At 48.3% G+C, this 16,887-nt stretch overlaps 1 protein-coding gene across 9 annotated transcripts in view; it reads right to left on the bottom strand.

The window, feature by feature from the left end:
- The window catches only part of SFMBT1 (Scm like with four mbt domains 1), a 151,262-nt gene extending 146,718 nt beyond the window's left edge, over positions 1 to 4,544 (bottom strand). For 2 of the 9 annotated variants that reach the window (XM_063645958.1, XM_055274241.2), the window contains exon 1: positions 2,386 to 2,767. The gene's annotated coding sequence lies outside the window, so the exon portion shown is untranslated. Of the gene's footprint in view, positions 1 to 562; positions 682 to 2,385; positions 2,768 to 3,256; positions 3,515 to 3,900 lie in introns of those variants that run through there. The other 7 variants (XM_063645959.1, XM_063645956.1, XM_055274226.2 and 4 more) reach the window with 7 other exon arrangements.
- Between the last annotated feature and the right edge of the window lie 12,343 nt (positions 4,545 to 16,887).

The following is a 16,887-nucleotide window of genomic DNA, read 5'->3' as shown; positions in this document are numbered from 1 at the left end:
CAAGGGATCCTCTTGCCTAGCCTCCCAAAGTGCTGGGATTATAGGCGTGAGCCACTGTGCCTAGCCAGCAATCATTTTTAAAAGGAAAAATCTCAGTTTACAACAAAACAGCAAAAAAAGGAAATTCCCTTTCATTGTGTATTTTGTTTCTCATTGTGTATCTCTTTAGTTGCTTCTCTTAAAAATGTAATAGATTTTAAATTAAACAATCTGATCACATAAAAGCTAAGAAATTTAAAAAGAGCCACAAAAAGAAACAATGGATCAGTAATAGCAAAGTCATCAATTACTCTCTTGGCTAATGAGGCTGTGAATCTTGGGTGGAGTGACCAAATCCAGCTTAGTTGGCTGGTCAGTCAGTTGGCTGGCTAACTTAACACAGAAAGACAGAATTATTCAGCGAAATCATTTCACAAAAGAAAGCCTTTTAACTTTGTGGACTATTCCCCATGGATCCCTACACCACAGGCCTTAGAACATTCCCAACTTTTATCACACAGATATCTTTACAGTAAAAGACACAAGACTTTGTTATGAACTAACAAAATAAGAATTCACTTACAACATCTAACCCATCTCCTTTACAGTAGAAACAAGAAAAGGCACAAGAAGACATTGGTGAAGGAAATGCAAATTGTTGCGGCATTTGCTTCAGTGGAGAATATTTAAAAGTCCACCTTCCTAGAGAGAGGGTTAATAAAAAAAAAAGGTATCTTAGTCATGCTGATTTTTTTAATCACATCTGACATAATTTTAGTTAACCTTTTGTTTTTGCTTTCATTGTTGGACTTTAAATGATTTGATAAACCAGCTGACTACCCTGTACATATGTTAACTGCTGTCATTGAAAAGGTTGTTAAAGCTTTATACACACATTCTTAATTCACTTAACTTTAAAAAACCAATTTTCATTCAATTTTCTCAGCAAATTCTAGGCATTAAGAAACTGATTCATCTACTGACACCTTAAACTCTAACTTGTTGGAAAAATTCATGATTCATTCTTCAAATCTGTTGTCTACAAATATATAGTACCTATATTCTAAAAATGGGAAGTAACAGATTAATACCATTGTCTGTGAACATAAAGACTCCCAAGAACTACCAATCGTAACCTGCAAAGTATTGCCCCCACAGAAAAGTGACCTTCCAAGAAGTCTCTCAGGACAGAATTTTAAGTTATTCTGGATTATAAAAACCCTAAGAATCATTATAAAAGCAAAGGGTCATGGCTAACACGGCCATAACTCCAAGTTTACATACAAGCTATCCTCAATTTGTTAGCATTGCCCCTTTAACCCTCAAAAGGGTCCTGTTTTGAGGCAAAACTCATCTGTGGTGACAGAAGTCAGAATTGTGGTTGCCTTGGGGAGGGGGAATGTGTTTACTGAATGGAAAGGATACGAGGCCTGAAAATGTTCCATATCTTGATCTGAGTGTGGTTATCAGGGCATATACATATATAAAAAGTCATTGAATTGTACCCTTAAGATCTTTCGGTAGGTTATATACACCTCAATAAAAATACATATAATTTTTAAGCACATTGAAATACATTGTTAAAAATCTATTCAAATAATCATAGAAAACCATTCTGGATCTAGCTACCAAGATGTTTTTTCCAAATGAATTTTAATAAAGACACACATTGCGAGCACTTTTATGTAGAACCTCTCAAAATAAACTGTGATTTCTAAGAATCTTTCAGTTAAGAAAGCCACCGAATTTTCGAACTGAAAGCACCCCCAAAAATGATCTGTTTATCTTAATGTTGCAAATAAGGAAAATCAAAGCTACAATGGGTAAGAAAAGTGCCCAAGATAAGGCAGTTAGTCAATGACAACGGTAATAGCAGAACTGTTTCCTGATCTCTGGCCGTTTCTACCAGGCCGTTACTTTTCTGACATCGCAAACAAATCTTAACTCCGAATCTACCTGTGGCCTAGTTCAACAAATGCCTCAAAACGCTAGTCAACAGGCCTCAAAGTGTACACATCTTCCTTCATCTTCTCAAGCCAGTTGACAAATTAACAATTACATGTTCAGGCACTTTACCCAGATGCAATAAAATTAAGTATGACATCTTAGAAAATGTGGTTCACGAGAAGACATACGCGAGGATTGACAAAATCCATCTTACTTCCTTTCGAATCTCTTTGATGGTTACTTGGTTTTCAAACACAGATCACTGCTAACAGGACTCAAAAACACCACTTGGGACCATCAACCGGTGCTGCTTCGGGCGACCCGCTGGGAACACCCCCACCTGACCCTAGCGTCCACCACTCCTTGAGCATAAGCTCTGGGGGTGACCTGTGCCTGCCGGCTTAGTTTTAGACCCTACGGGAACAGCTGACATCTTGTGAAAAACTTAGCATAACGTACATCCTTTCCGCGGGAATTTATTTCTGTTCGCACAAGGCGTTTCTGCTCCGCACAGAGCAGGCCTTGCTTCCCAGGACGCCGCTCGCCCCTCCACAGCCTCCTTTTCAGCGTCCAAAATCGGACTTTAGGAACAGAAATCGAAACGGTCGCGGACCTCCCGAGCGGCAGGTCGGGGCGCTGCCGGGTCGGCGCGGGGTCCAGCGGCGGTGCCCGGCGGGCCGCGGCGCGGGAGAGGCCCGCTCACTTCACAACGGCGGCCCGGAGCCACCGGTTGCGGCGGCCACTAGACGCTCCGCCACCGCGCAGCGACCGCCCGGGCCCTCCGAAGTTCCGACCAGCCGCGCGCCCGGCCCCAGCTGCGGGTTCGCGCCCCGCCCGGAGCGAGCCCGGGGGGCGGGTCCGCGGGGGCTCGGCGGGCGGAGCGCGGAGCGCGCGCGGGGAGGGGCGCGCGGCGGGCCCGGCGCGCCGGGGAACTTGGGCGCCCGCCACTGCCGCCGCCCGGCCACTTTCCTTTCACGCCTCCCGCGGGCTGACGCGCGCAGCGCTGCCTGCCAGGGGCTGACGGCCACCGCAGCTCTCCGCCGCGGCGAGGCGCCCAGGCGCGCCCCTGCAGTCGGCCGGCCGGCGCGCGGGACCGCGGGGCCGCGCGCGGGCGCCGCGCTCCCCCCCGCCCCGCCCCCGCCCCCAACGTGCCGCCGCCGCCGCCCGTTGGCGCCTCAGCCCGCGCGCCCGCCGGCGCCCGGCGGTTTCCCGTTGGCAAAGTTGCGCGGCCGCTTCGAAGAGGACGTCGTACGGTCCCCCGCCCCGGCGCCGCCGCCGCCCCTCCAGGCCGCCGCGCGGGAAGGCCCAGCCGGCGGCCCCGCTTTTTTACCTGCCGGGAGTTTTCGCGCGCGCGCTCGCTCGATCGCTCGCTTTTCCCCCTCTCGCGCTCGTTTTCTTTCTTTCTTTCCTTCTTTTCGCTCCCTTGCGCGGGCGCTTTTTCCTCCCGCGCTGCCCGCGCTCGCCCGCTCGCGCCCTCCTTCCTGCTGGGTTCGGCGGAGCGGGGCGGCCGGCAGCTCTCCCCGCCCCCCTCCACCCGCGCTCCGGCGGAGGCGGCGGCGGCGCTCCGCGCTCCGACTCATTCCAATATGGCACGGACGCAGGGCGCATGCGCCCGCGCCCCCCCACCCCCAGCTCCGCGGTCCTCCCGGCAGCCTGCGCCCCTCGCGCCGCGCCCGTGGAGCTCCCGGGCCCCGCTGCCCCGCTCCCGCCCCAGCGCCATCCCTCCCGGCTGGGGCCGCGCGGGAGGCAAGGACTCCGCGGGCTGGTGTGCCGGGGGTCCGGCGCCGCGGGCCACCCACGCCCCCAGCCAGCAACTCGGCGCGGACGGCCCCAAGGCCGTGGCGCAGGACACGCGGCGGCGCCTCGGGCCCCCGACGGCGCTGTGGCCCCGAGCGGAATGGGCCGGAAGAGGAGACGGGTCCCCGGGAGCCCAGTGCCCGCCCTGGCCCGGCCCCGACCCAGCCTGCGCCTCACCTCAGGTTGTGGACAGAGCAGCGGGGATCCCAGAGGGGTTCGCGGGTCGGACCTGGAGTACCGGCCCGGCGAAGCGCGCCGCTGTCGCCCGCACGTGACTGGCTCGGACAAGATGGCATGAGCGGAGAAGCGGCCGGATCCCAGATGCGCGCGTGCCGCCGCCGCGGGGACTGCGCCCGTTTGCCTGCCCCTCGTCGGGGAGCGGGCGCGCCCTCTGAGACCTGAAAGGGCACCCAAGTGCCCCCTGTCTGCGAAGTCCGGCACGGGCCCTTCGGCGCCCCCGATGTCTCTAGGCTTCCGCAGGAGGCGCCCTGTAAATCTTGAGTCTTCCTGCAGCGAGGGGGCACAGGACAGCTGCGAATTGGGACGAACGAGCCCAGAGCCCCGGGAAGGATCAGAACCTCGAAGGCGGCTTCAAGTCGGCCCCGCAGCCCGAGGTGACCGTGGGCGGTTACGTTGCCCGAGCTCGCCCCCTCCTCCTGAGCGCAGGTGCGCGTTGGACATACACCCGCCCACCTGCTCCGGAAAGTTCCCTCCAGAAGGGAGTTCCCGCGCCACCGAGACACGGGAGCTCCCGATCAGACTCCCGGGCCCTGAAAGGAGTTCTCGGACAGGGCCCAAAGGCGCCCTCACCGCAAGAAGAAAGTCTGGGGTTCCCACCGTGTGCCAGGTGCGAGCTCAAGCCACCTCCCTCAACCGCTCTGAGAAATATCCCTCTTCACAAACTTGCTCAAAGTCACGCTGCTGGCTGGATTTGAATCCAGATTTTTTTTTTAGCACCACTGAAAAAACAATATGACAACGAGAGAGAGAAAGGAAAATCTAAAAAGAATACAATAATCCATATTGTTACAATGAAATGCAACTTTTCACGACATGAAACATATATATACTGTATATAGTTGCAACCACACTTTTTTTTGTTACTACTTTCACTACCATTTTTATTTTGTTCACATGATTGATTTTTAAGGTGTGCAGGTATCCTTAACTAGTCACTCAGCCCCCTAATGTTTTTGGTTATTTATGGTTGTTTGCTAACGTATCCTTGAATTCTGCACTTGGGACAAATACCTAGGAGTGGGAAGGCTCCCAGGTAGAAGGCTGTGAATGGCCAAGTGGTCTTGGCTTACAGCGTCATATTTTTCCCAAGAGCTGCCCCAATTGTTCTACCGCCTCCAAGGAACAAGTATAACGAGTTTAACACACTTATAAATATTGAGTGCCATTTCGCCCCTACTTTAATAGTCTATTGCTAGTTCAAGGTTACTTAGCATTTCTTAGGTGACACAACATTCAAAAATGAATGTTATTCCATGCATTTACTATATGCATTCCCTCTTCTGTGAATAAACTATTCATATCCGTCTTCTGGGGACTTGAACCTCTTCTAACTTTGAACAAGCATTTTTTTATATTATAGATACTACTCCTTTGTCGTCATTGATGCAAATATTTTCTAGCCTGTTGTTCTTTCTTGTTTTATTCTAATGTTCAATGTGTCATTCTAATGGTTTTTTAAATTGCTTCACTGCTGACAAAGTGAGCTTTCTGCTGCCCATCTGATACTTTTTTCTGCTAGTTTTGTAAAATTTCATTTCATATTTCGTTCTCTGATGACTATCCCGATTTTATTTTGGCTTATTTATTTGGAGTAAAGTATGGACATAACTCACTACCACTGTCATCGGTTGTTATTAGTTCTGCAGTTACCATTTATTAAATAATTTGACCAGACATGGTGACTTACACCTGTAGTCCTAGCATTTTGGGAGGTTGAGGCCGGAGGATCACTTTAGGCCAGGAGTTTTAGGCTGCAGTGAGCCGTGATTGTGCCAGTGCACTCCAACCTGGGTGACAGAGCAAGACTGCATCTCAAAAACAAAAACAAAACAAAAAAAAAGGTCGGGCGCCATGGCTCACGCCTGTAATCCCAGCACTTTGGGAGGCCAAGATGGGTAGATCACGAGGTCAGGAGATCGAGACCATCCTGGCTAACACAGTGAAACCCCGTCTCTACTAAAAATACAAAAAAATTAGCCAGTCGTGGTGGCGGGCGCCTGTAATCCCAGCTACTCAGGAGGCTGAGGCAGGAGAATGGCGTGAACCTGGGAGGCGGAGCTTGCAGTGAGCTGAGATCGCACCACTGCACTCCAGCCTGGGTGACAAAGCGAGACTCCGTCTCAAAAAAAAAAAAAAAAAAAAAAAAAAAATTTCCTTTGGTAAAATCTACTTTTACGCTAGACTTTTGATTTTGATTAATGTATTTCTGAATTCTCCATTTCCTTCCGTAGACCTAAGTTTGAGCAAATACTGTGTGAATCTAAATATTGGTTCTTTGGAATAGGTTCTAACATATGAAAAGGTTTGATTCCCTCTCATGCCCTTATGAGGTCTTCTTTATTCAGAATATCAGTTGATATCCACACTGGTTTATGTGTCTCTACACATCCTAGGATAATCATATAAGGGTTCAGAGGACTGGCTTTGAGGACGGACCATCCAGGTTCAACAACCAGCCCTGTGACCTTGGCAACTTATCTATCCCCTCTGGGCCTTCGGGTCTTGGTCTGTAAAATTAGGATAAGAGTAACAGCTGCCTCTGGCCTGGCGCAGTGGCTCACGCCTGTAATCCCAACACTTTGGGAAGCTGAGGTGGGCGGATCACAAGGTCAGGAGATTGAGACCATCCTGGCTAACACAGTGAAACTGTCTCTACTAAAAATACAAAAAAATTAGCCAGGCATAGTGGCAAGCACCTGTAGTCCCAGCTACTTGGGAGGCTGAGGCAGGAGAATGGCATGAACCGGGGAGACAGAACTTCCAGTGAGCCAAGATCGTGCCACTGCACTCCAGCCTGGGTGACAGAGCAAGACTCCATCTCAAAAAAAAAAAAAAAAAAAAAAGATTAACAGCTGCCTCACAAGCTCAACGCCTAGGACATAGTAAATGTTTTGTAAATGTTAGCTATTGTTAATGATTTTGTTGAGACAGAGTATCACTCTGTCATCTAGGCTGGAGTGCAGTGGTGCAATCTTGGCTCACTGCAACCTCTGCCTCCTGGGTGCAAGCGATTCTCCAGCCTCAGCCTCCTCAGTAGCTGGGATTACAGGCGCATGCTACCACACCTGGCTAATTTTTGTATTTTTAGTAGAGACGGGGTTTCACCATGTTGGTCAGTCTGGTCTCAAACTCCTGACCTCATGATCCACCTGCCTCAGCCTCACAAAGTGCTGGGATTACAGGTGTGAGCCACCGCACCCAGCCTTTTTTAAATTTTTTTTGAGAGAGGGTCTCACTCTGTCACTCAGGCTGCAGTGCAATGGTGCTATCATGGCTCACCGCAGCCTCTACCTCCCAGGCTCAAGCAATCCTCCCACCTCAGCCCCCTGAGTAGCTGGGACTACAGGTGTGCACTACCATGCCTGGCTAATTTTTGTATCTTTTGTAGAGACAGGATATTGCCATGTTGCCCAGGCTGGTCTTGAACTCTTGGGCTCAAGTGATCCACCCGCCTTGGCCTTCCAAAGTGCTGGCCACCACATCCAGTCCTACCTTTCAATTTATTCAAATATTGTAAAACTCTCTTGCCTTTCTCCAGTGCTCACCTTCATGACCCCTAAGGAAGAAGTACAGAGAACTCAAGGAACAGTTTAAAACCGTCTGCACATCTGACTTGTATCGGACACTGTGTAGATGTGGGTGTGAGTATGCACATGTGAAGTTGGACAGAATCTCCTTTAACTCTTGCAACATCCTTCAGGACAGGCCGTAACATCCCCTATGGACAAAGAGCAAACTGAGAGCTTCCAGGTCATCCTTAAAGAGAAGCAAAGCTTAGCCACGAACCAGGCATGCCAGCTTCTCAACCACTCTACTGGGAAATTCAAGTTGGGGATTGTTGACAGAAGATGCAGCCCCAGAGGAGCATGGAACGAGGGGTAACTTATGGAAAACTGACTTCTAGTCATGACTCACCCCAGCTAAAAAGCCTTTCAAGGTTCCCTATTGCACTTTGCAGAAGTCCAAAAGTCTCACTTTGGCCTATAAGGCACCAGGGCCAGGTGCAGTGGCTCACGCCTGTAAGCCCAGAAGTTTGGGAGCCCAAGGTGGGCGGATCATGAGGTCAGGAGTTCGAGACCAGCTTGGCTAACATGGCAAAACCCCATCTCTACTAAAGATACAAAAAATTAGCCGGGTGTGGTAGCACACGCCTGTAATCCCAGCTACTCGGGAGGCTGAGGCAGGAGAATCACTTGAACCTGGGAGGCAGAGGTTGCAGTGAGCCAAGATGGCGCCATTGCACTCCAGGCTGGGCGACAAGGTGAGACCCCATCTCAAAAAAAAAAAAAAAAAAAAAAGACTGGGCCTGGCCTGGTGCAGTGGTTGACACCTGTAATCCCAACACTTTGGGAGGCTGAGGTGGGCAGATCACGAGATCAGGAGTTCGAGACCAGACTGGCCAACATGGCGAAACCCCGTCTCTACTAAAAATACAAAAATTAGCTGGGCATGGTGGTGCGCGCCTGTAATCCCAGCTACATGGGAGGCTGAGGCAGGAGAATTGCTTGAAGCCAGGGGGTGGAGGTTGCAGTATGCCAAGATTGTGCCGTTGCACACCAGCCTGGGTGACAATAGTGAAACCCTGTCTCAAAAAAAAAAAAAAAAAAGACTGGCCTGGCCCACCTTCACCTGTCCCATTCAGCTGTCCTATTCACCTGCCTTGCTTGCTGTATTTTAGCTGCACCTGTCTCCTTTCCATTTCTTGGGTATGTCACTGTCCTTCCCACTGGCACACTCCCCATCCCACTTCCTGCACCCACCTTTACATAGGTGACACCTATTGTTCCAGTATCTGCTTAACAAGATGGTCTCCTCAGAGAGGCTTTCCCTGCCCACCCCATCTGAACAGGTTCTCTGTCTCCCCAGTGGTGATATTTCTAATTTATACCTGCATTTGTTTGTCATTTATTTGGGTTCTGCCCCCTTGTAATCCCACAAATAGACATCAGTTCCCTTGAGCAGAAAGACATGCCTGTCACCGTAACCACGAGGTCAGCCCTTTCCCCAAGAGGCAGTGGGAAGACAAGAGGGCGGCTAGTGGGTCATTTGGCAGCATCCAAGACCAGAGGCTGGCACACCCAGAAGGCATCCTGGCCATTCCCGACTTAGTCTCCACTTCCTGCTGGCTTCATGGGGTAGGGTTTGTAACCCTCTGTTATCATTGACCAAGGGGTCAGTGTTCAACTATTCTGTATGAACCCCCTATGCCCTGAAGCCTTGCCTGCCCATGAAGCAGGCCTGCTTTCTGTGGGTGGGCATCAACCTGGGGACTTGTACTGGATGAGAACCTGAGGGCCAGGCCTGGACCCTTGGGACTGGCAGAACCCTTGGCCAGGGCATCATGCTGTTTTAACCCATGAAGAACTGAATGAAATTCCACAAGCCAGCCAGGCCTGCTGTCAGTGATCAGCGGCCCTCCATTGCCACTGACCAGCCAGCTTCCTTCAGTCAGTCCAAATGAGGCCAGTCACTTAATGACTCCCTGTGGCTAATTACCCAAGCAATCAGGTGATCCCCACTATAGAGTCACTGCTCACCCCATGCCATTCTTCACTGAGGTCCAGCTGACTATGCTGGCCCTGCTGCCTCGGGAGCACAGACCATGACTCCACATTCTCTGTAACACCTGCCCTGCTTCCCTCCATGTCTTGGCTCCTGCAAACCCTGCTCCACCAGGTGTCCTTCTCACCTGCGCTGTGTTGTCAGGGAAAAAACAATGGGTGTGGAGGCAGACAGCTGGGGTCAAGTTGAGTTAGTCACTGCTTCTCTATGAGACCTTCTATGGGACCCTTCACCTCTCTGGGCTCAGTTTCCTCACCTTTGTAAAATGGAGAGGAAACCACCTACTTTGCTGGGTCATAGGATCCAAGAACAAAATGTGTATAAACATTCTTTGCAAACTGTAAAGCACAACAGAATGATGAGAAATAATTGTCCTGACCTCAAAGCCATCTCCTCCAGGAGGCCTCCCAAGATTGCTCCCCTTCTTTCTCTGTCTTCCTAAAGCACTTAGCTTGCTTTTCCTCAGTTGCTTACCACGGAAGAGGCACTGGCCCTCTTGACCCCTTTTTCTATCCTTGAGTGCCACAAGCCCAGGATTATGCCCCCATTCATCCCCAAAGACCGCTTCTCTTGGAGAAAATATATTAAAGGGCACAGTGTTCCAATTTTATGTTATTGAGCCATGCATTTTTCTTATTTTGCACCTTTAACTTCTTATCTGCTAATAAGAGGTCACAGGCACCAAATGAGCGACCAAGGACGCTCAGCAATACATGAAAAAACAGGGAGCAGTTCTTTGAGTTGGAGTGTCTTTTTTTTTTTTTTTTTTTTTTTTTGAGACGGAGTCTTGCCCTGTCTCCCTCTGTGGATCACTTGAGCTCATGAGTTTGAAACCAGCCTGGGCAACATGGTGAAACCCCATCTCTACAAAGAATACAAAAATTAGCCAGGTGTGGTGGTGCACACCTGTAGTCCCAGCTACTTGGGAGGCTGAGGTGGGAGGATGGCTTGAGCCTGGGAGGTGGAGGTTGCAGTGAGCTGAGATGATGCCACTGCACTCCAGCCTGGGCAATAGAGCCAGACCTTGTCTAAGAAAAAGAAAAAAAATTGTATGAGGAATGTATACGGTGACTGGGACAGAGGACACAAACTGGTAGGCCCTGTGTCAAATGTGGCCCGGATGGCGCTTTGCTTGACCAGCACAGTGAGGTGCTTTTTGTTGTTGTTGTTGTTGTTTTATTTTGTTGCTTTTTTTGTGAAATAGGCTCTTGCTCTGTCACCAAGGCTGGAGTGCAGTGGCACAATCATGGCTCCCTGCAGCCTTGATCTCCCAGGCTCTAGTGATCCCTCCACCTCAGACTCCCAAGTAGCTGAGACTACAGGTGCGTGCCACCATGCCTGGCTAATTTTCGTACTTTTTTAGAGATGGGGGTCTCACTATGTTGCCTAGGCTGGTCTCAAACTCCTAAGCTCAAGTGATCTTCCCCCCACTGGCCTTCCAAAGTGCTAGGATTACAGGCATGAGTGTGGCCGAGATTTTTTTTACAATTTTTTTTTTTAGGTATAATTTGCATACAATAAAATATACCCATTTTGGGCTGTGCGTGGTGGTTCACGCCTGTAATCCCAGCACTTTGGGAGGCTGAGGTGGGCAGATCACATGAGGTCGGGAGTTTGAGACCAGCCTGGCCAACATTGTGAAACCTCGTCTCTACTAAAAATACAACAATTAGCCAGTTGTGGTGGTGCACGCCTGTAATCCCAGCTACTCGGGAGGCTGAGCCATGAGAATTCCTTGAACCCAGGAGACGGAGGTTGCAGTGAGCCAAGATCACCCCAGTGCCCTCCAGCCTGGGCGATAGAATGAGGCTCTGTCTCAAAAAAAAAAAAAAAAAAAAATATATAAATATATATATATATATATACACATACCTATTTTATAAGCGTAGAGTTCTCTGAGTGCTCACAGAGGTGCAGCCCATGTAACCACCACCACGAAGACACAGAGACTTCTTTTTTTTTTTAAGGGAGTCTCTCTGTGTCACCCAGCTTGGAGTGCAGTGTTGTGATCTCAGCTCACTGCAGCCTCCGCCTCCCAGGTTCAAGCAATTCTTCTGCCTCAGCCTCCCAGGTAGCTGGGATCACAGGCACATGCCACAATGCCCGGCTAATTTTTGTATTTTTAGTAGATGGGGTTTCACCATGTTGGCCAGGCTGGTCTCGAACTCCTGGTCTCAGGTGATTTGCCAGCCTCGGCCTCCCAAAGTGCTAGGATTACAGGCGTGAGCCACTGCTCCTGGCCAACACAGAGCCTTCTAATGACTCCCCTCACCCATAGGCAAACATTGATCTGATTTCTAGTTTCAAGATTAGTTTTGCCTGTTTTTATAAACTTCATCATAGGCCAGGCATGGTGGCTCATGCCTGTAAACCCAGCACTTTAGGAGGCCAAGGTGGGAAGATTGATTGAGGCCAGGAGTTCGAGACCAGCCTGGGCAACATAGCAAGACCCCATCTCTACAGAAAATTTAAAAATTAGCCAGATGTGGTGGCCGAAGCCTGTAGTCCTAGCTACTCAGGAGGCTAAGGTGGGAGTATCACTTGAGCCTGGAGGTCAAGACTGCAGTGAGCTGTGATTATGCCACAGCACTCTAGCCTGGGTGACAGAGTGAGACTTTGCCTCAAAAAAAAAAATGAAAAAATGAAAAAAAAAAAAAAGAATAAAGAAAGAGATGAGAAAAAAATTTCATCATAGAGCAATACTCTCTTATGTCTGTTTTTTATTATTATTTTTTGTACAGCTCCTCCAAGTAGCAATCCCGTCTGGTTGCTTTTTTCTTTGTTGTTGTTGTTGTTGTTGTTGTTGTTGTTTTCGAGACGGTGTCTCAGTCTGTCGTCCAGGCTGGAATGCAGTGGTGCCATCTCAGCTCATTGCAACCACTGCCTCCCAGTTCAAGCAGTTCTCCTGCCTCAGCCTCCCGAGTAGCTGTGATTACATGTGTGAGCCACAGCGCTCAGCTAATTTGTGTGTGTGTGTGTATGTGTGTTTTCAATAGAGACAGGGTTTCTCATGTTGGCCAGGCTGGTTTTGAACTACTGGCCTCAAGTGATCCGCCCATCTCAGCCTCTCAAAGTGCTTGCATTACAGGCGTGAGCCCCAGTTCCTGTCTGGCTTTTTGTTTTGAGACAGGGTCTCACTTCATAGGTGCAATAAATGTGCACTGCAGCCTCTAACTCTTGGCTTCAAGTGATCCTCCTGCCTTAGCCTCCTGAGTAGCTGGGACTACAGGCATGTGTCATTACATCTTTTCTTATTTTTTGTACAAATGGGGTCTCACCATGTTGCCCAAGCTGGCCTTGAACTCTAGTCTCAAGTGATTCTACCACCTCAGCCTCCCAAAGTGCTGAGTTTACAAGTGTGACCTGCTGTGTCAGGCGTCCTGTTTGTTTCTGAGATTCATCCATGTTTCTACATGTATCAGATTATTCGTTTTCTTTTTTCTTTTTCTTTCTTTTTTTTTTTTTTTTTTGAGATGGAGTCTCGCCCTGTCACCCAGGCTGGAGTGCAGTGGCACAATCTCGGCTCACTGCAACCTCCACCTCTCGGGTTCAAGCGATTCTCCTGCCTCAGCCTCCGGAGTAACTAGGATTATAGGCGTGTGCCTGTAATTACCACCCCTGGTTAATTTTTGTATTTTTAGTAGAGATGGGATTTCACCATGTTGGCCAGGTTGGTCTTGAACTCCTGACCTCAAGTGATCTGCCCACTTCGGCGTCCCGAAGTGCTGAGATTACAGGTGTGAGCCACTGCACCCGGCCTCTTTTTTTCTTTAATGTTAAACTACTCCTTTATTGCAAGATAAATCATATTATTTCAATCATATAGAATGCCCAGGGGATGGAGATTCAAGAGTTCCCTTTTGTACTGGCCTTCAAAATATTGTACCCACATGAATGTATGCCTTCCAAAATACTTAAATCATATTATTTAATATATTTATACTAGTCTAATAAAACATTACATATATTGTAAAACACAAAATATAGAAATGTTAAAAAGAAGTAAAGAGGAGATAAATACTATTTTTAAATTATTTTGTTTGCCAAAGAAGTATAATCATTTTGCCCCTCATAAAATATTATATTAAATCATGTTGTTAAATGATATTAAAGACAATTATATTAAAATATTAATAGTATTTTAATGAAATGAATATGATTGAAAATGTTTCTGTTTTTCTATACTACTGAAGTATAGTTGAAGTACAAAAAGACACATATCTATAAAGTGATAGCCCCTCAGCCCTACCTGACCCCCAGGACTTGGAATTGACCTCTCTAGGGTGAAACCTGGGTGACAGCTTATTTTCAACATGGCATCCAGCACAGGCAAGAGCATTCTCCACGACCCTCTTGGCCCTTTTGGAGAGGCCAGGGCAGGAGGTTTGTGAAGAAGGCTGTTCATCTGGCCCTTGGAAGGGACTTGGCAAGGCAGGCCCAACCAGGGCAAGAGAGGATAAAGGGAGATACCACCAGGGACCCTCCTACACTCTCTCTCCATAGCCACCTGCTGGGCTTAGACAAGCACTGCCCGAATCCCTCTGCTGCCCAGAGTCCCTCATACCCCCCACCTTTTCACCATGAGTGGAGACCACAGTTCCTGCCTGTCCGATGCCCTCTGTCACAGTCCCTGCCTCTCCCTACTCTGCCATTCTTTCTTTCATATTAAGGTATAGCCTACATATTCAGGTTGATGCAAAAGCAATTGCAGTTGTTGCTATTACTTTTTTTTTTTTTTTTTTTTTTTGAGACGGAGTCTCGCTCTGTCGCCCAGGCTGGAGTGCAGTGGCGCAATCTCGGCTCACTGCAAGCTCCGCCTCCCGGGTTCACGCCATTCTCCTGCCTCAGCCTCTCCGAGTAGCTGGGACTACAGGCGCCCGCCACCACGCCCGGCTAATTTTTTGTATTTTTAGTAGAGACGGGGTTTCACTGTGGTCTCGATCTCCTGACCTCGTGATCCGCCCGCCTCGGCCTCCCAAAGTGCTATTACTTTTAATGGCAAAAACTGTGATTAGTTTTGCACCAGTGTAATACAATAACTGTCAGGATATTGCTGCGAAGCTACAAGATGTTCACAAGGACATTTCATGTGTTTGTTTGATGCCTGTTACAGCTACAGAGTAGTTTATTTTTTTATTTTTTATTTATTTTTTTGAGATGGAGTCTTGCTGTGTCACCCAGGCTGGAGTGCAATGCCACCATCTCGGCTCACTGCAATCTCTGCCTCCCAGGTTCAAGCGATTCTCCTGCCTCAGCCTCCCAGTAGCTGGGACTGCAGACATGCACCACCACACCCAGCTAATTTTTGTATTTTTAGTAGAGATGGGGTTTCATCACATTGGCCAGGCTGGTCTTGAACTCCTGACCTCAGGTGATCACCCACCTCGGCCTCCCAAAGTGTTGGGATTACAGACGTGAGCCACCACACCCAGCCTGGAGCGGTTAAATCTCCCTGGTTGGTAAGAGTCTCATAGTTTCCTGCCTGGGCTTACCAGCCAAATTGATGGTGCCACCTCTAGGCCCCCACTTGGTTCCCGCATGTTAGCACTAGATGGATTTGAGAAGAAAGAAATTTCTGCATAGTACAGACAAAATCGGGAAAATGCCCATAGATCTTGCTTTACCCGGTAGCTTTGTACAAAGTGAAGTGTGGCCAATTGAATCCTAATTTTCTCGTTACTTATTTTATAATACCTGGAATATATGATCTTCATTCCTGATGGAGCTTGTTTGTAAGGCCACCGGTTTTCATTTTCCACCATCTTTATCTAGTCATTCTGTCAGGTCTGGAGTTAAAAACCTGAGGTAGTCGGCCGGGTGCGGTGGCTCACGCCTGTAATCCCAGCACTTTGGGAGGCTGAGGCAGGTGGATCACAAGGTCAGGAGATTGAGACCATCCTGGCTAATACGGTGAAACCCTGTCTCTACTAAAAATACCAAAAAAAATTAGCCAGGTGTGGTGGCGGGCACCTGTAGTCCCAGCTACTCGGGAGGCTGAGGCAGGAGAATGGCGTGAACCCAGGAGGCGGAGCTTGCAGTTAGCCGAGATCGCACCACTGCACTCCAGCCTGGGCGACAGAGCAAGACTCCATCTCAAAAAAAAAAAAAAAAAAATGAGGTAGTCACTTTACCTCCTGATATAAATTATGTTCTTAAAATGCAGCTAGTACATGTGATCTATTGAAAGCAGAGCGCTGCACTCAAAGATGTCTGGAGGTTCTTTCAGCTGTAAGATTTGGGCTTGAGCTGTGAACAAACTTGTGAATATTTCAGAGGAGTTTTTGTTTTTTTTTTAAGTTACCACCATCTTTTATGTAAACTTTCTTGCACATACAAGTCTCAGGAAAAGTAATGTCATACAAGCACACTGGGAATTGTCACATACTCCAAAATGGGCGGCAAAAGGAACAAACATTACTAATTTTAAATACTAAGTACATACATAATACCTCAAAAATATAATTTGGTAAATAATTTTCTAACTCGTGTGGGTAATTTTTTCTCTTCCATTTGGAAGTGAACACTTGACTACTAGTTTAGTACAGAAGTAATCAATAGCACAAAAGCTGAATTCTTTCCAAATGGGCATTCTAAGCTCTAAAAAAAAAAAGTCTCCAGGAGCCATTGATTTCTGCCCCAGCTCAACCTATGGAGTTTACTTACCTATATAAAATGTTCATAATTCTCATCTCATGTAAAAACCTCTTTGTACAACACAAAGGACTTACACAAAGTGATCGGAAAAATGTCACTAAATGTGAAATACTAAACTATAATCATGTTTTTTTGTTTTTGTTTTGTTTTGTTTTTTGTTTTTTTTTTGAAATGGAGTCTCGCTCTGTTGCCCAGGCTGGAGTGCATTGGCGTAATCTCAGCTCACTGCAAGCTTCACCTCCCAGGTTCACGCCATTCTCCTGCCTCAGCCTCCCGAGTAGCTGGGACTACAGGCAGCCACCACCACACCCGGCTAATTTTTTGTATTTTTAGTAGAGACAGGGTTTCACCGTGCTAGCCAGGATGGTCTCGATCTCCTGACCTCGTGATCTGCACACCTCGGCTTCCCAAAGTGCTGGGATTACAGGCGTGAGCCACCTCGCCTGGCTGGTTTTTGTTTTTTTTTTGTTTTTTTTTTTTTAGACGGAGCCTTGCTTTGTCACCCAGGCTGGAGTGCAGTGGCGTGATCTCGGCTCACTGCAACCTCTGCCTCCTGGGTTCAAGCGATTCTCCTGCCTCAGCCTCCTGAGCAGCTGGGATTACAGGCATGTGCAACCACACCCAGCTAATTTTTGTATTTTTAGTAGAGACGGAATTTCACGATGTTGGCCAGGATGATATCCATCTCTTGACCTCATGATCTGCCCA

The sequence above is a fragment of the Symphalangus syndactylus genome, chromosome 1 (genome assembly GCF_028878055.3).
Source record: "Symphalangus syndactylus isolate Jambi chromosome 1, NHGRI_mSymSyn1-v2.1_pri, whole genome shotgun sequence".
Taxonomy (NCBI): domain Eukaryota; kingdom Metazoa; phylum Chordata; class Mammalia; order Primates; family Hylobatidae; genus Symphalangus; species Symphalangus syndactylus.
Note: the sequence above shows the minus strand (reverse complement) of the source record. Positions and strands in the feature narration are given on the sequence as shown.